This window comes from Lupinus angustifolius, unplaced genomic scaffold, assembly GCF_001865875.1.
Source record: "Lupinus angustifolius cultivar Tanjil unplaced genomic scaffold, LupAngTanjil_v1.0 Scaffold_387, whole genome shotgun sequence".
Classification (NCBI taxonomy): Eukaryota; Viridiplantae; Streptophyta; class Magnoliopsida; order Fabales; family Fabaceae; genus Lupinus; species Lupinus angustifolius.
Window position 1 is genome coordinate 133,442 of NW_017727795.1, and position 310 is coordinate 133,751.

A 310-nucleotide genomic window follows, 5' to 3' on the forward strand; every position below is an offset into this window, starting at 1 on the left:
CAGCAGTGTCAATTTGTTGAAAGATTAATACTCTTATTTTCGTTATGTTCCTTTTGTAAGTAAGAGAACTCGGTTTTACTCTTTGTTCGCCATCTCGGCTTTGTTGAAATAAATTTCAACGCTGGTATAATGGTTTCAAGAATATTCCAGTTACAACTTACTTTCTTAATAATCATGCGAATAAGTCATTCCTTCTTTGCCTCGTCTCGACTTTGTTATAATAAATTCTAACGCCAGTATAATGGTATCGAAGCAATTACTTATTACATAATTATTAAGTACCTTTGAATATCATCTCGGTTTTGTGGAA